The 24,157-nt window shown below is 36.8% G+C and overlaps 1 long non-coding RNA gene across 1 annotated transcript in view; it reads right to left on the bottom strand.

The window, feature by feature from the left end:
* LOC135239521 (uncharacterized) overlaps positions 1–23,580 on the bottom strand; it is a 33,244-nt gene extending 9,664 nt beyond the window's left edge. The window contains exon 1 of the long non-coding RNA XR_010325398.1: positions 23,381–23,580. This is a non-coding gene — a long non-coding RNA (uncharacterized LOC135239521). The remainder of the gene's footprint in view (positions 1–23,380) is intronic.
* Positions 23,581–24,157: the final 577 nt, after the last annotated feature.

Below are 24,157 nucleotides of genomic sequence, written 5' to 3'. Positions count from 1 at the left end.
AATATGACATATATTAGAGTAAAGCATAGATAGTATCAGTCCTGAGTGGTATACATACTACAGATATATCTGTGAGGTAGACCATTAATCTATTCATTAATCCAATGCACCACCTTTTTCTGGCAGTGGGAGCTTGCTAGATGTATTTCACTTGTTGATGATGATGGAGCTAGACTACACCTTATTTGAAATCATTGGAAATTTTAACTAGTAACAAATAAAATATATTTTGTAAATATGTACCTTGAATTTGAAATATAAATCACAGTGTGTACTGGTTTTGTATGCCAGGATTATAATTTGTCTCACAATCGACAAATAATGATTGACAAATTAATACATTTCACAGGCACATTACTTTCTGTACAAAGATAACAGCCTTTTAATCTTCCTTTTACTTTTTTTAAAACCTACTTTCAAGTCCATTAGATTTGATAAAGGCGTTGATTTGCCACATCCTTGCTGAAAATCAAAAACAAAACTAACACAAATATGTCTGTGGTAATGAGTAATATCAAACATGAGTAATGAAATTCCAGACAAACATCCTAGGAGGGTGGCAGTTTATATCCTTCCCAACTGAATCTGTCTCTTCCTGATCACAGAGAACATGGAGAAGTCATGTTGTTCAATTAAATTCTGCCTCAGATGAGTTTTCTACGTTTAGTAAGCCCAATTAAATTGTGTATGGTCAGATCTTGTCTAGCTATCTATTTTAGCTACCAACCAGCAAATAATACACAGATGGTATGCTGATAGCCTAAGGGACTCAAACTCAAATAGCTAACTGGCTAACAAGCCAGAACTATACAAACTAAACAGCCATTCCATAATTGAAAACACACGTTTTTCTTGGGCTTATTGAAGCAAGAAATCCAGCCTGCTGTGAAACCATGTTATTCTTGAGGTGACCAAATGCTCTGGCTTTTCTGGGACAGTCCTAGTTTTACACAGAGCTCCCTTGCGGAAACAGAAATTCCCAGATTGATTTATACAGCAGAATCTTTTTTATCTTGAATTAGGACCACATCATAGATCATCATTCCATAGCACAGATCCATACTCAGTCTGGTTCCTAATGGCGACGGTAAAGGACTGATCTGAGGTCTCTTAAATGAAGGGAAACCGTTTCCATGAAGCATGCACTAATCTGAAGTCTGAAAGATTCATCTGTGCAAAAACAAGATGGATGCATGAGCAAGATGTGCCTGCAGTGACTGACAGGCTGGCTGGTCAGAAATGGCCTAATTTGATTGGTAAGACTATTCTGACTGGCTGGAAAAAGCTCCCACCTGACTGGGATGTTAGTCTAGAATCTCTATTTGCTACTGTGTGCAACAACATGGTAAATCCTGACCGAGACTCACATGACCATTCTAAAACTGAAATGGATCCACAAACGTCATTTATGCAGCTGCACTTGTAAAAACAGATATGACGATTGTTATGCTCACAAATAATGTACTTGCAATGTCTAGTGTTTATTTGAAAAACTGTGGCATATTTCTCAGTTAATTATTTATTTTTATTAGTTTGTTATGACTCAGTAACTTCCATGACATAACATAGTTATGCGTATCATATCATATCATGATACATGCTTGCCAGACCATGTGGGAATATTTACTGAATGGGATTTATATTTGAAAGTCACATTCTGTACACAGCACATCATTTATTTGCTAATTATTAATACATTTTCAACATTTTGGCAGTTACCTAATTTAGCAATATCACAGGCTTCGTACGACAACCTTCTGTAAAAACCCATCCAAAATAACAAATCTAGCATGGTTTTTGAGACCTTCACTGATGGCCCATAATTAAGGCAAAGTCTGTATTTGTTTCTAGCACTAACAATGGTTTTGCTTCAGAAGCCTGTGAAGTGAAAGTCAAAGCCTTTTCATGCCACAACAAAAGGCACAATAAAGTGTAGCATGTGAATTTGAGTGTTTCTACTATTATCTGCATTTGAAAGTGGCTGCTAAGTAAATCTATGCTTCAAAAACACAGAAACAAGATGCCTGAAGGAGAATTGAAGTCTAAATAATGAACTTTATAATCCTTGTCTTTGATCTTTACTTTTGTTCAGGAAAATGTTAGTGTCCAGGAATATGGATGTTTCTAAATTTTGATAGTACAAAATATAATTATTATTTTGTGATTGTTTGTATTATCAGGTAAAACTTTTGAAACCTGATTTCCTAAACAAGAAACAAACCAGTCACTTAGTATGTGAAAACTGGAACTTTTTACAATCTGAATCATAGCTGGCTATAGGAATTTGGTGGCCTAAAATGAGAATGAACCGAATGTAGACCAGTGGGGTGGGTTGTTGAGGCGAAAGCAATCATGAACCTGAGGGGAGAGGGGCTGTCAGCAATCGCAGACTGAGGAACCGGCGCAAGAACATTGGATCAAAAAAGCTATTCAAACCCTGTGCATACTGCACGAATAAAAGAAACAAACAAAAAAAAATTGTGTGACCCACAGATGATTTTGACCCTAAACGATCACATAGAGCGTTTATGCCAGTAGCCAGCTCTGACCAGAATGCTTGTTTATTGTTATATTACAGTCGCATACTTACAGTAAAAAAAATTGACTGGCTGGTGTATCACCACTTCTCATACTTCCTGTATTGTTACAGATGTATTTTCATAATGGCCCTCTAAACCACACATTGCAGAATCCCAGTTGGATGCATTTATTTGGAGGGATCACACTATTCATACTGATTCATCCCTTTGAAAGAAAAGTATGTGCTTGGTGCCACAGCATGACTTCGAAATAAAAAAACAAGATAAGATAAAAAGGAAAGTTTTCTGCTCTGATACACCATAGTGCAGCCCACATTTTTGTTAAAATGCTATCAAAAAATGGTCTAAAATGATATGAAAAATCTCTTTGCCACTGATATGACAGCAGTAAAGGAAGACCTGATAATCCCAGCTTGGGGCTAAAGACAGTCAGAGTTATCTCTAATTCCCATGAAAAGAACTGTCCACAAAGGGGGGAAAGAGGAAGAGGTAACCCAAGCTTCCGACTTATGTCTCTCGATAGCGTGCCGATTGTGTAGGCCTGGGATTGCATTCTGCGTTTCCCGTGGCCAAGAGAAAGAGTCCGTACACCTTTATGGTGTCTGATGTCAGGGCTTCCAGTGGAGCTCCGATTACCTCGCATTAGAGCTGGGAAAACCCACCCCAGAGAGCTTGAGAGCGGGATTGAATCTACAGTACATGGCCATGGAGGATTAAGATTCACTTTCTTTATCTGTTTATTATTTTACCACCATCTGTAGCAGTATTGAGAAGAAATTTATATTAACAATGGGACATTGTTTTTTCCTGGGAATCAGTTTTCATTTTTATTAACATTTTTTTTCCTTCAAATCTTTAACGTCAGTTTCAAAGGCCTATTATCATCTTTTTTTTTGCAATGTATTCCCTGTGTGGGTTGGTCCTAATTTGTTCAATTGTGTATCCTTTAAATGTTAATCTACAGTATGCATATGATAAATATTAGAAATTACCTTGTTTTGTTGTGCATAGTCCTGTTTTATTGAGTTTTACAGAAATGAAAAAAGGGGAAAAAAAGAGTTGACCAAGAACCCTAGGGATATACTGAAATTTCTTATGGCCCAATTTTTCAGATCTATATATTTGGAACATGGTTTCACATTTCTGTCATAATGACAGTGAAGTCTTTGCTCACATTATAAAAACTGCGCATTGTTTGAAATAAAACAAAGAAGAAGTTATTCTATTCTATTGGTTAATCTAGTGCATTCACTTGTGAAAAAAAGGTTTTTGTGTTTAGCACCGGCTTTGCCATGTCTCAAGCACAGAAAAGGTCAGAGGGTTCATAGTTTTGCCACTAGGGCATGGGGCCTCATTATTGCAAAATGCAGTAAACTTCTGTAATCACTGCATGCTGTAAGTGATAATCTGCCCGATTCTGAGATAATGACAGTGTGAGGTGACTGGAGGAGATACAGTGGTGCTGAGTGACACTGTGGAAAAACATGAAACCTGCCAACGAGTGTGGGAAACAAACACAAGTGTGTTTCTTTGACTGTGACATTAGCCAAGGATTGGCCACGATCATTGGTTGAGAGTAGTGAGAGCACGTCTCACCATAGACGGCATGGACAGCCCTAAAAGTATCTAGCTTTGAGTAAGAGCGAAGGGGGATGGGAAGAAATAACACAGAACTTTTACCACCAAGTGATTGTCCCCCGTCTCAATAAGCTAACCACATGAGGAAGTGGCTTTAAGGCACTGACAAAGGCCTTTAGTGACCCCAGATCTGGCAATTGTGAAACCTTAGAAACCCCTGCGTAACACAATGTAAAACAAACAAGAGATGAAACAAGACATCCACAATGGAAACTGCACATGTGTTGAAAATGTTCATTAAAATGAAATTTGAAAACCTCAGCCGTATGACAGGGTTAGGATCAATACAGTGATGCTGCCCGGAATTAATTTTAGATGCAGTTGGCTGAGCTCAGTTGTGTGTGTGTGTGTGTCTGTGTGTGTTGTGTATTAAATTCTTATAATGTTCACATTCATTTCAATGAAAGTTTATTGGCAAAGGCTGTCATGAAGAAGCTGGAAAACTGCAACAGGAAATGAATGATGATCCGTGGAATTAATGGTCAATGACATTACTCAGCTAGTTCATTGTTTGATTTTTCTATGAACAGAAGTTGGCCAGATGAGGCAAAATGAATGGAAAGAAACTGGGAGTAAAAAGCAAAGATAACTTTCACCATGATACAGTCATTAAAACCGATGATGCTAATGCACATTACTGCTATTGTATTGTGACCATAAAGATTTATTCTTATTATGTTCTATGTTGAAAGCTAGTAGAGTTAATACTAAGGTAGTGAAGGAGTAGATGCCTATCAATCTAAATGAGATGTTGACAAGATGAAAATAACTTGGTAAGTTTTCTACAGTAGGTTTACTGCATGGAGCTGGGAGTGGAGACTAGAAAGTAGTCAAAATATAGTAACTACAAAAAGCACTGAGCAAAATCTCCTCTGGAGAATTGGAAAACAGTCAGCACTTTTTTCATGTAATGCGATGGTAGTCAAACTAAGAGAATTAACAAGAGTTGCCTAAGATGTGCTGTCTTTGACATGGAACACAGTTTACCCCCAATTTAGCAGTACTGTAAGATGTAATTAGCGTTCGGCCCCAGCTGTCTTCTCAGTATGGAAAAGAACTACGAAAATGAGAAAGTTGTTCTGATTTTGGAGAAGGAGAGCACTGTGACATTTCTGCGGGGAAATTCCACACGGTGCCATCGTGCTGCCTACACAGCATAGTTGTGGTCTTTGTTTGGTCTCTTCTCATCCACATTTGGTCCCTCTGTTGCCTTATCTCTTTTCTATTCATAACCTTAAGGAACATCAGTAATTCCATCTCTGATAATTAATTTTAACTGCATGATTTCAGCTATAAGATTTTATACTGCATACTTATATTCTATACAATTCATTCTGAACACAGTGGAGCTTTTAGTTTTGAAACACAATGTTCTGTTCTCACAATGTTCAGCCTTTGTAAGATATTTTTGGAGTCAGGTTTATGCAATGTTTCATCTACTTTGCCTCATTAGTTACATTTAAGCCTCACCCCAGCTGTCTGAGCACAACTATTTTCATATAAAATATCTCTGAATGCAACAATGTAAAAGGCTGGTTTTGCTAACACCTACTTTTGAAGCGGAGCAAGTGCTGATTAAACAAATATTGAAATCTTGCCATTTTACGTGGGATTAATTTCCATTTTGTTTGCAAATAATGATGTCGGAATAAAAATGAATGAAAAATGAGCCATTGAATCTCAGATGAGAATATAGGACCTCTTCAATATTTCTTGAAACAATTTGTCTTAATACATTAAATTGCTTAATTATTCATTACTTGCTTAATTATAGCATAAAACAAATTACATGTGACAGGTTCAATTTCAGTATTGTCATTAAGTAATTGTAGTATTAAATGACAAATAATTTTTGTCTCCATTAACCAAAAGAGGGCTACCCTTGCAACTATGTCAGCTGCCATGGTCACTGACAAGTTTACACATTGGATGGCTTTTCAATAGATTGCCCTCCATTACCTCACATTTTTTAAAATCCAGCCTTATTGGAAGTGGTCATTTGCAATCATTTTTGTGACATGCCCTGGTTTGAGCCACATTTGCATAAAAATAATCATATTGGTGCAGAAATGCAGAAAACCCAATGGAGATATGTGGGGCCTAGGCAGGCTACATCCCTGCCAGTGCATTTGCACGGTCTGTCTGGAAGCCTCACAGTTCATGCCTGTGTCTGTGGGCTGTCTCAGATGATTGTAGGGGGTGAATGAGCAAAGCAAGACACATAAATGATTAAAGATCGCAACAGAAGAATAAATCATGCATGGAGCTCTTCGTCTTTCTTATAATAGCACGTTCAATTTGTATTTTTAGAATTATGAAGATATGTGGGGAGGATATAGTAACTTTTTGGGGGTATGATTGAGGGAAAAGAAGTGTACAATACTGCTAAACCCCATGGCATGCTTGAGAGTTATTGGCCATAAGCAGGGATTTGTAAAATGACAATGAGGGAAAGGGTTTTCTTTTCTCAAACAATACAGATACTCCAGCCAAATGATATTAATACAGATGCTGTTGATTGATATTGTTGGGTTATCTGGGTAAAATTAACAACAACAAAAAAAAGTATCATTACAGCATGGTGATTCATATTTATTAACAGATTATATTTATTTAAAAAACTTTGGAATTCTTTCCAGGCAAAAAGCTCAAAAAGATGCACTCTTCAGTTTCATTCTTCCCATAAATCAGCTTGCACATTTTTTCAGATCAGCCCTTTTAACTTAGTTTGTGGAGCACTGGTGTATTTTTTATCCTGTGATTCTGCTCATCTGACGGCATCAACGTATCAAGTATTTATTTCATCCACATGAGGGGCCAATAGCTATCTGAGAATGTACAGGATATCCTGCACCCATTTGGGTTTGGCATGGGTTTTGAAATCATGTAGTATATCTTTGTGTGAATGATGACAAGCAGATTACTCACACTTGCAAATCAAACAGAAAGTGGCCTGACTCAGAAACCAACGATCTGTGGTGATTGCACAAACAGCCAGGCAGATTAATTTAATCACTTTCAACTTCAGCACCAGCTTAACGTCTCTACCTGGGGAGTGGCTTATGTACTGTCAGAGGAACCTAAATTAATTTAGATCAGACAGCAGTATTGGAAAATTAATAATATAACATTTACAATAAAAATTTTTTTTCAATCTCTCCCCTTCATATCACTTTGACTAACATATGTGAGGACCAGGTCATCTGAAAGAGGGTTTTCTGATGATTACAGTTCATTACTAGAAACATACTGAATGATTAGCTTACATCTTCAACCCAAGAAGTATGGGTGTGAACATTTCGTCCCTGAAAACAGCCTCTGTGCAGTGCATCAATCTACAGTCACACACATACTTCAGCAACATACTGGCTGCTTGATCCTCTCTACGTCACTCAACAACATTGCCATAAAGCAAACAAAATGTCATTGCCAGCTTCACATTTCATTAGATATACAACACAATAAAACTGCCAAGGTCATTATGCTTCTAATCAGTGTATTTCCCTGTTACTAAATCTTGTTAAACATGTGCAAGTCTAATTTTTTTCAACATTAGAGCAAAAGTGTGTTTAATTCATAAGAAGTTGACATATGTGCATGCTGTGACCCAAGATACTCCCACCAAATCAAAATCAACTTAATTTGAGAAAGATCTCAAGATGGGGTTGTCCCTTCATCCCCCTAGTACTGAAATATGCAATGTGCTTCATTCCTTTGTCAGAGAAATCCCATGATGCAAAGAGTGCACAACCCCTGCAGGTGCTAACCTAAAGATAAACCACATACAGGTATGTGAGTGGCATGCATGACATCTTCCCCAGTGTCATTCCTGAACATTCTATTTTAAAATCTAGAACTGTTCAACAACCCACCCTGTTCCTCCAGATCTCCCGTCCTGTAGGTTTTCATTTCAGCCCTAATTTGACACACTTTCCTCTACTGATTGGCATCTGAACTATATCTCTAGCTATTGAACGAGGTGTGCTTTGTTAGGGTTGGAGTGAAAACCTACAGGACGGCAGATCTTGGCTATCACTGAACGAGAAGAATGTTACAGTGCTCACTACGTAACTTGAGTCCATAAAACCTGGCCAGGGATGTGAGTGAGGGTGAGGCAATAATAAACCAGCCCAGGAATGACGTGGGCTTTTCTGCGTCAGTCTCGGCCTGGCTGTTCAACTGGAATAAGTGCCACAATGAAATGGGACAGCCAAAGGAGCTGAGCTATTGCAGAGGAGTGCACCTGGGCCCTTTCTCTGAGAAACGTAAGCAGGTTACCTCATACAGATTTTTACTGGTTTTAGGTATCAAGCCATTCTCACACTCAATGACACTTCCAGTGCAGAGCAGATTCATTAATGTATCGTACTACTGATCAAACGCTTTCTCTGAATGTTAATGTCATAAGCAGACCAAGGCATGTGGGACCAAAATTATTTAAATGCTTTTTAAAAATATAATTTAGTTTTGTGAAATGCCATGCTAGTTGTGCTCTTTGAGTTACTGTAGGCAACCCACGACCATGCAAAGAGCACTGGAGCTAAAAAAGTGCACTCTACTATTGCACACATATGAGGACCAATGGCTATTTCCCACAAAATACTACTGGAGAGTATTTATCAGGTGGAAGAGCAGCATCTCTATCTCTGTGGGTGCCAGACACATTATTTAGAGAAGCTCATGCTGCAATAACCCTGGGAAACCTGGTCAGCTAAAAGCAACCCTATACCTGGCATGATGAAACAACTTATTTTCCACTACTATGAACTACAAGTAGTAGCCCTGCTTGCAAACAATGTTATCTTGGTTACATAGGCTAGCTTGCATGAGTACTACAGTAACTACCTTTATGATCTGGGCCACTCAAGATGGACAATACAAACATGTGGGTACTTCTATTATAATTCTACCAGAGGAGATTATTACTAATACTGTCATTTAAGTTGAAATGGGAGGGGTGAATAAATGGCCGTGTGTAAGTTTTATCCAGATTCATTTGATATACTCAGTGCTGCCATGGTTCTCAGTGAAATAACAGACTAGGGTTGTGGGCCAATGTCTTCCAGATGTTATATAATCATAACTTGGCTTCATATTGAATTCAGCCCTATAATTCAAAATATGCAATGCTCATTTAATCAAGGCATATTATGTCTTTACGTTTTCGAATGTAAGCTGAAAAGCCCAGATACAATATTAGACAGCTAAAATATCAATGATGGTTCAATGTTCCAGCAGGTATTTGTATATATTTATTTTGTTTTAGATTTTGGCAGTTTTCTGATACATGAACATTTCTAAAAAGCTATCACAAATAGTGTAACTGATAATTTTCTAGGATTTGAAAAATGATGTATATGACATACTAGAAACAGTATATATCAGTAGCAAGTAAAAAACAAAATGCATAATGGAACCTGGGGATTGTGGATTGATTATATGTTATGTTTTAATCTCACAGATATGGCCCATACAGTATATATTTGTTGTCTAACAAAAGACTGAATTTTAGTTTTTTCTTAAATATTCCCTTCTTGTTGTATAGCCTCCTGAGTGCCATCAAAAATTTATAGCACAAGCTATTACGCCTGTCAGATGTACAATTTATCACACATTTCTTAATAAATTAATTTGAAAGTCATTCCCCTTTTCATTGTGAAACAGCTGCTCAAAATCATACCACCAATAAAGACTGATATATTTAATAAGCAATATACACATAATTATAATCTTTTATAATTTGTTATTATTTTGGCTGCGTGTTGGACATGAGAATGGAAAATTCATTGCGTGAATCTTTTATCTAGTTCACTCATTATTCAAGATGCCTCTTTACATGTTCATTCTGCTGAGAACAGTATGTGTGTGAGCGAGCGAGTGAGTGAGAGAGAGAAGGAGAGAGAGAATACATTCCTATAATAGATATCAGGGGAGAGGCAATTTATTTTTATCCAGTGACTTGCACAATGTATGTTATTTCCTTGAAAGTGGGATGACCAACACACTACTTGAAGCACACTGCCATATAGCCTGAGGCAAAATTATGTATTCATTTCAATATAATGACAAAGTGATGAAAGATTTGTCTTTTACACACCTGGTTTAACATTCATATTTACTTACGTTCCATTTTGTCTTTAAAAGACCACAAATACGCATGTATCTGATATTGCCCAATGATTAACACATTTGTTTTAACCTATTCAAAAAGTTAGTCAAACACTCCTCAGCTTTACATATGTATCTGTTTTTCTGCATCTAAAATATGATTTAACAAGCAGTGATGTAATATTTAAGGACCATGTAATTTAACATGTTTGTACGTGGACATGAGGTCCAGTTACAGGTTAACAACAGTTGAGTAAAAGATGGCGGCTGAAGGAATTATGAGCATGAGATAATATTTTTAATGTCTGTCATTAAATGTGACAGAAATAAGAAAGATGATTGTAAAGGAATTCAGAGCTTCCAAATTAAATATTAAGCTCTGAATTCAAGTAACAGTCACTGGGCACTGTAACTATTTTTATGTTGTGCTGTCAGATACCAGGTGTCATGAGTCCCACGGCCATAGATAAAACATTGAAATTGAATAGTCTCCGACTGATCCATCACTGACCAACGGCTAAGGTATGGCACCAGTCACAGTGAGGCCTGATCTTTAGTGAAGAATACCCCATTCACAACTGAAACATCTGGTCCATATCACAAACAAGTTCTGTGGGAAACACAGAAAGTACAGAATTCAACTCTAAACAAAATAGTATGCTTTCCATGTAAAATAGTAAGGCATTTGTAATTAGTCTCAAAACTGATCTGTAAAAAAATATAGACACAAATCTCAGAGTGTGACTGGTGCGGGAACAGGACAATCAGCATGGTTGGAATGAGTCAGTGTTTCCAACAGGCTTTATGCACTAAAAGGGTTTTTATGTAAACATTTAGAATCTGTAATCTGACAAATGGGGTCTTTATTTACAATGTATGTTTCTGGGAAAACAATATTATATTTACCAAAAGTGAGAGGCTTACATTGTTGCCGTAAAGAAGTTTAAATGTGGACACTTAAGTTCAGTAATTATTTTACCACTAACAACATCAGCTTGATAATGTAACTTTCTATGTGCAGTTCAAGAAATGAGGAGGAAAATCTACAGCTTTTTTGAAACCCAAAGATTTTTTAATGTTTGTGAAGTCATTTGTTTGAAATACACTACAGTGCAGTACAAGGTCCACGGCTGCTGACCAGGGTTTAATCCAGATTCTCTACCATTAAACCCATGGATTCATCACAGGGCAGTAACTTTCATCTGTCTCTTTAATTTCAAATGTCCTACCATGATAACAGGGACCACATTTAAAGGGATTCATGACACATTAATAAAAATATAATATCTCAGCTGTCTGATACTATCACAAATGATTTGAGGTTACATAAGTTAGTGAGCATTTGAAATGTAATTCAAGTACATTTATCAACCAACCTGAAATTTCAATAAGTTACTGTTCATTTACTTGAATACATTATTTAGATTTACAGTACTATGCCATTAACAATTTAAAGAAGCATCTCAAAGTTCAGCCGGAAAGGAGGTAGAAGTATCTGTTTTTGTTGAAAAGTGGTTGTTCGGTATTTGGAGAATTTTTATTTTTTATGAGGAGACTGTTCGTAAATATGTCAGAAAGTGAATAATCTCTCACTGACCTTATGAGGGAGAACTTCATTGGCCCTGCATTCACAGTTTTAAGTCAGCACTGTGGGAGTGGTCATAGAGCAAACAGAATTTTGGACGCTTGGAAGAATGTCTGGATATTGCAGCTTGAATTGCATTGAATTTAAAGTGGAAATTTATCCAGTGAAAGCCAGAAAACACAGACCTTCAAACTTGTGAAAACAGGAAATTGCTGTTCTCCTTGACAAGAGAAAAGCTGAATTCTCAAACTCTAAGCCCACAGAAACCACAGTATGTGTAGTTTGTCTGTTTTTCTTTGTAATACTGGCAATGAGATAATACAAAAAAAAAAAACTTTTTAAAAGTTTTGTTTAAAGATCTAGGCTTTCCAATATTCAGTCTGGGCTATATTATCATATTTCTCTTGTGCTTATCTACTCAGAGATATCTCACTGGTATATTTTGGCTAAAAAAAAATACCAGATGATAAATGTGAGCAACAGTTTCTATTAGTAATTAGTTATGGTATGATTCAACATCTTGAAATTTACAGGACTGGGAGAGTGGGACCCCTGGGAAAAGATGATTGATCCAAAAGGATAGAAGACGTAAATGCATGGACACAGCAACCAGATCCCAAGAAAAATCTTATCTTAGAGAATTCTGGCTACATCCCATTCACTGAAAATGAACTATAATGATTAATGATTGAAGACACAAGTCCAGGACCAAGCAAAGCATCACATTAATGCCCACACACTTAAGCTTGATTTATACTTCTGCGTTGAATCTACGGCGTAGGTACAGTGTATCTGCGTTCCTTACGCCGTAGCCTACGCCATAGCCTGACGTGCACCTCCCCAGAAATGTAATTACACGTCGCAGCAACGCAGACTGCAACAACTGTGATTGGTCCACTTGGTAGCATCGCGTTTCCTCCTACGCATTTCCAACTAGCGTTTTGCCGGTTTATTGCAGAGCGACGCAGCCAGACCAGCGCACAAGTATAAATGCTCACAACAGCGTAGGTCACTTGCGTAGGCTACGGCGTAGGCTCTATGTAGATTCAACGCAGAAGTATAAATCAGGCTTTAGGTTACCGATGTACTGTAGACCTTTAGGGTGATGAATAATTAAACATGTAAAACAAAAAGGCAGATTAAACTCAGCCCTTTACAACAGAGATGAGCGCAACGATAATATCGACTTCACAGTTCACAGTTCATCTAGGAAAAGTTGCAATGTTCAACTTTGCAAATGGACTAGTGAAGAATGGATTTCTTTACTGAGGACAATGAACGAAGGAAATTACTGGTTTGGTAAAATCAAATCCAGCTTGACCCCAGGTAACTATAATCTGAAACACTGGGGCATATAGTGTCTATTTATTACCTAAGAGAAAAAGAAATGCTGTTAATCTATACTGAATCTGAGATGGTAGTGCAGAGGTTAAGTAATAAAATAGCACACATAACACTGTGTGCTAGACAGCAGGCAGCAAGCCCGTTAAGGCAGGGTGTGGTGAGGGTTTCCCTGGCTCAGCTTCTCAGATGTCTGGCACTGTGGAGATCCCTGGATAGTACAACTGTTTATAAAGGGCATACTTTACCAAATGATGGAACCATTTCAGTGTCCATTGAAATTAAAGTGAAAATGTAATTCACACGCTGACCAATAACATGTGTCCGTTTCTTTAAGAGAGACCCTTACAAAGTACTATGTTTACTACATAACAAGCCCACCAAATGCAGCCAATGTTGATTTTAGATGACCTTTCTTCCCAATAATTTGAAATCCACCTCTTCAAAATAGCAATCTGATTGCTACAGGCCTTTATTTTAGTACAGTTTAGATTTCAAAAAGGCCTAATTTTATTGAATGTGAATATTGTACCTAAAAACATGTAAATCCAGTCTTGGAACCATGAGCACATGAAAGCATAAAATGTGATCAGTCCCCAAAGTAACCCAACATTTATGTGGTTAATGTATCCAAGCAACACTTGGCTAGATTTATTGATGGCCATATTTTTTAAATAAGTTATACAGATGTTTTAGTGTCATTTACTCTCAATACAGCTTTGACTGTTAACATTCGAATTGTCTTCATATGAAATGACTTTAGGGATTGCTAATGAATAAAGGCAAACATGTGCACCACAAGAAGATGATGAATGTAATGGATCCAGAGTGCCCCTATATCACTATTATGCTGAATTAAATTAGGTTTGCTGTAAAACAAATTAGTGGAAGATTATGAAAACAGACTTTATCAACAATATAACAATTATACTGAAGGATGTTATTGCTGTGGTCAAGTTTTAAAAGTATGGAATGGAATAGTACTGTAAACTCATTTTACACTATTTATTAGAGGGCTTTGTGCATGTGAGGACAAAAGTATACAAAATGGTTGCTTTCGTTTACAGAGAAAAAATAATCAATGTCATTGCAGTATTGCAGTGTTAAAGCTGTTATGCTAAAAGTTGGCGGCAGTCCACTGAGGTTTTGGGATTGGTGTGGAAAAGCAGACCCAGCTGGAATGAAGATTTCTCAGGGCTTTCATTGCTGGACAGCTACCAACAGAAAATGTGTGTCTTGTTCATGTTTTCTGTCTTTGTTCATTTAAGAATAATGTTTGGGCATGTATATGACAGTGTTCACAGTGAAATGACACATGGTCTTTATATGAATATTCCCTGCAACAATTTCAACAGTTTGCATTGTCACCTTTTCCCAAAATACTGCTTTTTACATACCAAATTACTGAGTGATATAATATTCGTTCATATCCCTTTAAACCTTACAATGTTTTTTTTTCCCAGAATATGTACTGGCATTCACCATAGGATGCTGTTAAAGATTCAGAGGAGAAGAAAGCCCATGGAAGGCCTGTTTCTAACTTCAGAATACTAATAAAGAAGGCCCATTTAAAGTCACACACTGAATTGTTTTCTGTTTTCAAATCCAAAGAAGTGTCAGTATATCAAAGCAAATTTAATATTGCAGATTAGGAACAGCTACCCTGGTTATGATGTTTACTCATCTAGTGGCGTTAAACATCTAAAACCCTAAATCCCATTCAAGGATTGTTGCATTGGTCCTGCCTTTACAGTCTTTTCAGTCAATAATTTTTCTGCCTTGAAATACACAAGCAATTTAAATCAAGATCTTTTCGTCCTTGGCTGAAGAATAAAGGAAGAATTTTTTTTCAGGAAATAACAACAAGCACAGTGCATCCGAGCCACTAGAGCTATAAATTATGTTTGCTGTTTGTGAATAATGCATTTTGCATTGCATTTCCCATTCAAAAATGTGTTGATCATTATCTTTTCCATCTTCCAATGTCCAAAGATCCCCAGTATTACCCACAGTAAAAGCATCCCCATTGTGGACCACAAAGCTATACCCGTGGCCTTCTCTCTCCCTGACATTCCTGGGGAAGAAAAATGGCGCATGTTCCCATCTACGGGTGATCATGTCTATGTGGGTCAGTTTTATCCAAGCTTTACTAGAGTATAGAACTGACATTGTAAAGCAACTTATTTGGATATACATTTTATACCACATAGCATCATTTTTTATACCATGAGATGTTCATAACATCCCACCTCATCAAAAAAATCAGTAAATATTTTATTAAACCAAATAAATTCCTGGTGTTGACTTGAAATGTTTTATTAGATAACAACAACATACGGAAACACTTAGTTTACGCATTTGAATGAGTGAAAAAAGTTTACCTCTTTGTGTAGTATATTTGAATAGTATCTGTCATCACCGATGCAATACATATTTCCTTATTGATTCGTTCGTAATTTCCCCTCGCACCAGTGATTGCCAAGCAATGAGTTTTTTCCAACAGGTTCTGAAAAGGATACTCAAATATGAGGTGCGTGACAATCTGAACTATGAAATATATACAGTATGTTTAACATATGTATGTTGCCAAGGGTCAGATTGATGAGATCATGCCTTGGCAAGTCTACAAGTTAGGTTTCTATCACAGAACAAGTTACTTGCACTTTAGATATCGTCACATTAATTCACAAGCATCTGCAGCTTAAGAAAGTAACAGTGACCCAACCTTTTGTTTACTTTGGAACGTGTCCAACTTTTCACTCTAACAAGGGAAAAGATAATTATCTGAAGAGACAAGCATTCAGAAAGCTCTTCTTTGTGTTGTTGCTAATTGACATGTTCTGTTCAAAAATCTGCCTCCTTTATGTGGTCTTGATAGTCAGAATCATTTTCAGTGCAGTTATTGCAGACATATTTTAAGTAGAGCCTTCTCTTTCTAAAAACGTGTAAGTGCTGAGATGTGGCTCCATGTGTAATTACTAGGAGAATTTCTTTGCTAATTAAAAGCTTACAATGGTATGTTCCAAGTGCAACGAGCAATTGGTTAGATTTCTGAAGTACAATCAAGCATCCCAGGCTGTTTTTTGCCTGAAAGTGAGAGACAGGGCTGCCTATATGGCTCATAAAGCAACAAATATGCAACGGTTAGAATCTCTGAAGACATTTTGCTTTCATTTATTGTTATTTTCATGTCATAAATCATGAATATACAAGTCAATATATAACATATTACTTTTATGCACCAAAACTAATTGTGTATCATGTAATTCATTGCTTATCATGATTAGTTTCTCTTATTTGAACACACATGTGTCATGATACATGATCTAATAATGATAACATCCTTTTCTAACTTGCAAAATTGTCCATTCAGACCTTATTCTATCTCTGTGCATATTTACATGTAATAAAAATTCTCTATGGTGGTAAGCTCAGTTAGAAAACTGTATGTTGTGAGACATCCAGAAAGAAAAAAAAGCCATTACTTTCAAAATATCAGATCTTAAATTCTCCATTTTATTAAGCATATATATATTTTTTTACATTAAAATTTTGAAAGGATCCATTGGCCACCTTGAAGGCAACATTTTAAAATGTCCTGCCATGACAATATCACTTCACTTTATTTTTATTTTTGCAACCCAACTAGCATGAAATCTTTACTTTCTTTTTATTTTTGCAACCCAACTAGCATGAAATCTTTAAAAACATTGGGAAGCAATGTCATTTGGTTATGAGATCATGTATTGATGATGGTGCCCACCATATTATTTGAACCATTCTGTGAGATACAGAGCTGTGTACAATGTTTTTAATGGGAACGGCCAGGTACCTTTTATGCCAATTTGATTAGGAATACAGCGGCAGCTTTATTAAAAATAAATAAATAAATAAGTTTCCTGTCACCTGTTTGGCAAGAACAAGCATAATGTATTAAAGCATAACCTTTAATGAGAAGATATTTTCGTGACATTTGATGGTGTGAATCACTAAACCTGACTAACATGGCAATAAGTAGAACCACACTAGCTGATTACTTGCAAGAATTAGGAATTAGGAAACAAATTTCAGCTTTGAAGAATCTTGGGCTTTGGTGTTGCTCATTTTTTCCCCTCGTGTGGTTTTATTTGATTAGGATTCACATAGTGAACTACAGTCATATATCACGCAGAGACACTCCCAACTTTGGACCAAGAGAGAGTGGTAATTAATTCTCTTTTGGCTTTAGTGTAAAATAGGAAACTGCGCCACAAGATTTAACGGATTCTTGATGTATGCTGACGTTCTGCTGCAAGACTGTAAATCTATGATCTTCTTCTCACATCATGCGGCTTTGTTTCTTCGAATATATTGAGTAATCCCAACAGTTTGAGTTAAACATATTTGCATGCCTCAGTGACAGCATCATTGCATTGTTGATAGCCAGATATGAGGCAATGCTATTAGTTTGATAGAGTGGTTTCATTTCAAATAATTGGAGCTTATTAGAAATAGAAATGGTCTTTTCAAATGTTAGTGAATCACAAATGTCCTCCTAAATAGAACAGATTACTGATGTCATTATTAGTTATCTTCTTTTTTGTGCAACGATACAAACAGTCTGTTTAAACTGTTCATAATGTATAAGAGTGGCTCGGGGCAATAAAATTAAGTCTTCACCAACACAAAACAAACTGCCTCTGGCATTGCTCATCATGTAACATTTCTCATGAACGGCACTGCAGCTTTTCTGTGTGTACCAATACAGGCAAAATATATACACCTCACAAAAAAAAACTGCTCTCCAGGGTTTTCAAAATCATTCCTGTCTAACCCAAAATTGACCTTTATTTCACAGTTTGTTTAGCATGCCGCATGTGGAATAAATCAGTCTCCCTGCATGCAATATCTCTTTAGCTATTGGAATGTTTCCTGAACGTAATCTGACATGTAATTTTAGCACTCTGTAAACTTCACGCCGCAGAAAAACATGGTTAGTACAGACTGTTCTGATATATAAGCGGTGTTGTATATTGTACAGGTGAGCTCGTCCATTTGATTGTTATTTTGAGCACAGGTTGGTTTCATTCTCTGCTATGCCAGTCCATGCAAATCTCCAGTATATCTTGCTTACACTCAGTCTTCAGGTTGTGTATACGTACATCTGCTACTCAGCGTATTTTAAGAGAATATGATCCTGCAAAAATATCTTTTGAGGAGAAATGAATACCAGGATACCATCTGGGAAGATTTCCTCCTCTCCAGACAGGCATCTTTCATCGTTTGTCAGGTCAGTCATCCCTGAGTAGCTTTGGATTTTCATTTAATCTTATCTCAAATATTTGTTTGCATCAGAAATGAGACATTTGTTCTAAACTTAAGCTGCCCCCTTTTTCCGGGTTATCGAATTGGCCCTTGTAACTACACCATTAAAGCAAACAGAAAGCACTTGGTTGAGTGAGCAAACAAATTGGAGTAGTTTGCTCACGTCCACATGTATGAAAATATGGATGTGTCTATATCAGTTAGGAAGAAACACTAAGCGGCAACTCACTATGTCACCCAGGGGAAGATACCTGTATTTTCTAGACTACAGTAGTACTGAGTTACGAATACTCTGGGAATTAATGTTTTCAGAAATATTTGTCTCAACAGGAAGTGAAAATGTACTCAGTTTAACCCTTTCGTAATTGAAAGCATATTCATTGATATGTTATTACTGGAGCTTCAGTTTAAAAATAAGCTGAAGCTATTCTGTAAGCCAAGTTTAAGCAAATAACCAGTAATCACCCCAACATTAATTAGATCATTAGATTTATTTTTAAAATGTAGGCTTCACAAAGGATTCATCCCATTTCATCTCCTTCTGGGTCATGTTATATTTTTTTCCTTTTTTGCAATGGACACAGTGGTGCTCCAAGGAAGGCTCAAAGCTTTTACAATCTTTTTATAACCTCCTTCAGCTTTTTGCTTCTGAACAACTTCACCTCAAAGTTTAATGGGCAGTCCTTGATCTCCATGACAGCATGACCGATCTGATCTCCTGGTTCACTTGTGAGACCTCACAAAGTCACTGATATTTATTATGCATTCATGCAGTTGAACAGGTGGATTTGAAATCAACATAGATAAACCTTGTGTAATTTTCTACTTTTTAGAAAGAGGGTGAATACTTTTCAGTTCTGTCATTTTTCATTTGATATAATGCTGAAGAAAGGTAATTACTTCATTTACTTTTGCCATTAAAGATAATGATTTATAAGACTTGTATAGGAGTAGGACATTTTAATTTAAATATATTTTCATTTGAATTTGCAACACAACCCAACCCAACACATTAAATTGAGAAATCCATCTGGGATAAAAATATTTTAAACGCACTCTCTGTCTATTTGTCTTTTCATGTTTCAGAGCTATATCAGCATCTCAAGCAATTAAGTGTTAATTTTTATTTCAGAGAAATATTTAGCATTTAACCTTTATTTTAAAAAGACCGATTGTGAATTTTTGTGCCAGGCCATACTACTAAAGACATTACCGAGGGATGTCAGTTGAATTTCATTTTTGTTTGGGTCTCACTCATTTACTACAGTACACTGGTCATTAAGGCATTGCGGAATTTGGAACAAGCCTCATACAAGAACTCCCAGCCAATAAGCTGTCAATGGAACATCCAAGACTAGCCCAGGGGCATAATGAAAAATGCTGCTATGAATTATAGCCATTAAGGCCTTTCTATATTACAAAAGACAGATCCCTAGAGGACTGATTAGGCTCCACAATGCACTGATATTGCCAGCGGCTCAGCTCGAGTCTGGATGGATGCAACATTGGAATTAGGGAGGGTGATGCAACTTTGCTGTAACATTTGGAAAAATACACATTTAATTCCTCAAACTACTAGCCATGGACATAGGGGTGGTTTATCAAAGGTGACATTTTGTTCCCAATGCTGAGGGAGACTGTTTCTGCTCTGTACGTGAGATTGTGTATTGATTTCTGTCATAAAGTGTATTTAATGTAGAAAGCACATTAAATACCGGCAATCCTTCTGTTTAGTAGGGAGATGTATTGTGCTCCCTGTTAGGCACGCTCTTGCAGTCACTGTAGTACCTGAAGCAGTTCCATTCAGTGTCAAACAAAAAATGTACTTACATATTTATTAAAATATTTAATCTAAATATTGTCCTGAGTGAAATGTGCTTAGAGATTGGAAATTTGATCATACTTGTACAAGTATATAAAACTTCACACTGCACTTAAAAAAATGAACAGATTCCACAGTTGTGCTTCTCAAATCCCTGCTGTGCCATCCACACGTATGCACATACAGCACTCCTCTGATGTGCTGACTTAGTCAGGGACTCCTGTTTTACACATTACAGAGCACAGTAGTACTTCTGCCAACAAGAGGAGATGCTTCTATCTCACAGATGACTGGCAGCATGTCATATGGAAGTACTAATGCACTGCAGAGTCAGGACTACTGATGTCTGGAGATCTACCCACACAAGATTCCTCAGAAAAAGTAACGGACCATTTGTTTTGCAAGAACTTATGCCCGGAGTTGGGAAGCCTTCTTTCACAATGGAATGTTAACTTGATCAGGCTCATAGTTCCATAGGTTATGAGACTGCCAGGTGAGGAACGTGTGGTAGTTACCTGAGAAAGGCCTGGCCAACGCAAACCCACTGTACATCCAATGTGTCAATATTACCTGCTTTAATGTGCTGCTGAACATTTACTGTATTCAGCAGGAGTAGTCTGTTAATTAATACTAAAATGATAGTTATTCTATGCTTTCCTGCATACTAATAAATGACGCAGGAAATGTGTAAGATTTTTAGGTAGTACATTGAAGCCTCTCAGATACAAATGCATTGGAAATGGAGGTCATTTGGAACTTACTTTCAAAATTTTGAAAGTGTGGTCAGGATACAATTTAAGGAATCAGAATTCTTTATTGAAGAACCATCATTATTAGATGACTCACTTGCATGGCTGTCACCTTGTTTAAATAATAATAATAATAATAATAAATAAATAAAAAACTTCTCATATTGTAGCTGCAAACTCTACTGTTAGATTTACCAATAATAAAACCATTGCAATTGGGATCTCATTATAGACATTTTTTTAAATACATTTGAATGATTGAGTTGCTTTTCAATGATGCTCTATCATTTGATTCTTTTGTGAGCATTTCAATTTTGTAGCAAACATTGTGGAGTTTATTTTTTCCATATTGTATTTTTTAATAGCAATTTTGTCTCATTTTGAGAGAATTTAAAATTCCTATATCAATAGAAAGTGTGTTCTCTGAGGTGATACTAAATTATGTTCGAAAAAGGCGTTATGACTATGAATCATCAGATGGCTGTAAAATAGAGAACTATGTCTGCCTGGAGACGCAGAGATGTTTACACTGGAGCTGTGAATGTCAGTCCCTCATCTTGGAACGCTCCACGAGTGTTGGAGCATTTAATTGTGGCCAGATCTTTGGAGTCGCCAGCATTCTTTATTACAGTTTGCTAACTGCTAACGTCAAAGCTCTCCGATAACAGGGCCAGTAAAGTGAATATTTCAGTCTGCAAATAAAAGCTTGCTGGACTTTTTCTGTTTTAGCTGTTTAGCGACTATGACATAAAGCCTCTATTGAATTGCTTGTTAGTTATTGCTTCTTATTAAGAAAAGCTGTATAATCCATTTTATGGCTTGAAAAAAAAACACGCAAATTTACATGGAAGATTCTAAAGAAATTTGAAACAAACATGATGGAAAGGTTAGGTAGTCCAATTACTTTTGATGACCTAATACTGTTACTGGATACTAAGGAATAGGAGTGCTGCAGGTGAATTACTGTTTGCATTGCTGTTGATGCATTTTGCAGGCTAATAGAAAACATGTGAACTTGAGCCTGCTGTTGTTGTACTTTTATGTACTTTTAAGTACTTTTATGACTGCCTGCAATAGTTCCACAACAGGTTATAACATATTATATAGTTTGTGGGGAAGATTTACGGCATTAATCAGATTGGCAGTAATGCGCATGATTTTTATGCACAGTTACAGAAATGTGTTGCAGAGATCACCAACCCTTGTTTAAGGAAAGTATGACAAAGGGACCATAGTCTAGTAGAGATGTTCATATGGACAGCATGCCAATAGAGCAAGCAGATTTTGGTTGTGAGGTTACCTTTTTGCCAGAATGAATTAGATTTTTGAAAGCACAACCTCCGCTACTAATTAGTTTCCTACACCAAATTTCTTGTGAACTGAAATTTTTGCTATGGCCAGAAGTCAACTTACAATGTGACCTCACAAGCTACACAACATAAAGGGCCAGGGAACAGACGTCACAGCAAACGCCTGAAACCACTGAATTTGAAAAAGGACCTCATGTTTTGTAAACACTTCTTATGAAACCACCCTGATCATAATATGGCTCAAGCTTGTGCCAAAATAATGAAGTCAATTATTTGGTTTGGCTCAATGTCTTGCTACATAGATCAAATGTGGGTTTCCCCTACACTGTTTATTGCCTGTACCCAATATTTTAGAATTGCACACTGAAATTTAATGACATTTATGCCAACCTTGTGAAACATTGATACTGCCCCTAAAGTTCCTGACCATCTTTGGTATTAATTCATCCAAGGTGTCAATGTAGCCAGTCCTCAGAAATTAGATTAAGCTGCATAGATGACCAATGAAAACAAGCAGTAATTAGAAAAATCTTGTCACTCAAAGTTAATGTTACAATGGCATTAAACAGAAGCATCGACACAAATTCACACAAATGATACAACGTCCTTTTGTTTTTTCCCAAAAGATGAATTGACACCACATCCAAAATAAAAAAGACAAGCATTTCAAATACAGAGTGAAAACTGCAGTTTGACAAAGGTGTGTGGACATTCTCTCAAATAAGACAGTTTAAAGCAGACAAAATAGAACTTATGATTTGAAAGGCACTCACCAGCACTAATGTTCCCTTTGGTACAATGAATAACCAACAATGTTCTTAAAATTGCCAGTTATCCTAAATAATGATGGATTAAAGACAGTCAACCCCAGCTGACCACGTAAAGGAACAAACTAAAGCAAAAGGCCCCAAGCCTCATCAAATACCATGAAACCAAATGACAACCCAACAATCAAAGTCCATAAAAGTCCAATATCAAATTACCAGTTTCTCCTTCTCAGGCAGTCCAGAGTCCAAACACATTTCAAGGTTCTCCAACCAAAGTTGTAATCCAAAAGGTCTCAACCAATACTTTCTCACATTCCACACACACACACACCCTATATATTTTTTTCTCCCAAAAGGTATTTATTTAAAAATGCAAGATTATTTAAGCCAGGGACTTTTACACCTGACTCAGTAATAGGCTGATTGCTGGCAGCCATGAACATTTATTGCCTGGAAGTCCATAGACATATAGCAGTGGTGCCCAATCTCTGCACCTGCTGATTTCACTAATTAGTTCCCTCCTCTCTGGTTGAAGGTGTGTTAATTAGTGAAATCAGCAAGTGTACTGATTGGTTGGAATCCTACATACACTTGGCCTTCTGTGGCACATGATTGGGCACCACTGATATATGGCAAGGGGTGGTGCCAGAACATAGCAACCATCAATCACTTGGGAAATCATAATTTCATACTCTCCCCATTGCCACAATACATTTAAATCACCTATGATGATGAATAGCAAGCAGGAGGAAAGACCTCTTTCATGTTTACAAAATCAAATGATGTAAATTCACAATGCATAACCTGGCAGAAGGCAAACCTACCGCCCTATTCAGAATGGGACTTCCGCTGCGTTTATGACAGCAACCGGTAATCCTGGCATCCTTGCTTTCATCTTCACCAGTATAGAAAGAACTACATAAAGAATGGGGAGAGGCAACCCTAACTGGTGTTTGATGAATAAACAAACAACAAAAGTGTGCACTTAAGTCT

The sequence above is a fragment of the Anguilla rostrata genome, chromosome 14 (genome assembly GCF_018555375.3).
Source record: "Anguilla rostrata isolate EN2019 chromosome 14, ASM1855537v3, whole genome shotgun sequence".
NCBI classification, from domain to species: domain Eukaryota; kingdom Metazoa; phylum Chordata; class Actinopteri; order Anguilliformes; family Anguillidae; genus Anguilla; species Anguilla rostrata.
This window is presented reverse-complemented; position numbering and strand designations above follow the sequence as displayed.